Source organism: Chrysochloris asiatica, unplaced genomic scaffold (assembly GCF_000296735.1).
Source record: "Chrysochloris asiatica unplaced genomic scaffold, ChrAsi1.0 scaffold00126, whole genome shotgun sequence".
NCBI classification, from domain to species: Eukaryota; Metazoa; Chordata; class Mammalia; order Afrosoricida; family Chrysochloridae; genus Chrysochloris; species Chrysochloris asiatica.
Genome location: NW_006408644.1, coordinates 650,781 through 651,296, shown reverse-complemented (window position 1 = coordinate 651,296; position 516 = coordinate 650,781).

Here is a 516-nt window from a genome sequence, read left to right as displayed (position 1 = left end):
TTCAGGTGTCCTTGTAGTGGCACCCCAACCCTCAGGGCCACTTCGGGGCTCCTGCTGAACCTTCTAAGATAAAAGATAATCATAAAAATAAAGGGGGGACCCAAATGGGGTTCACTAGTGGGTGCTCGTGGCTGGAGGTGGGCTGCCTGCCTCCGAGCTCCGCCGTTCGGTTGAGCGTGAGGTGAGCTGCTTGCTGGCGCACACCCGGCAGGGCTGAGGGACACTGTTTGGTTCAGCGGGGGGTGGGTCGCTCGCTTTTGTGCGTCTGGCAGGCCCGCGGTACGCGGCTCGGGCAGGCTGGCAGCTGCTTGCCTGTGTGCGTGCGCGCCCGGCGGGCCCCCGGGAACACACGGGTCAATTGGGCAGGGCAGGAGTGGCTCGGGCAGGCCCAGTCGGGGCCTGAGGGACGCTGCTCGATTTAGCGTGTGGCGGGTCGCTCTCTTTTGCGCGTCTGGCAGGCCCGCGGTATGCGGCTCGGGCAGGCTGGCAGCTGCTCGCCTGTGTGCGCGCGCGCCC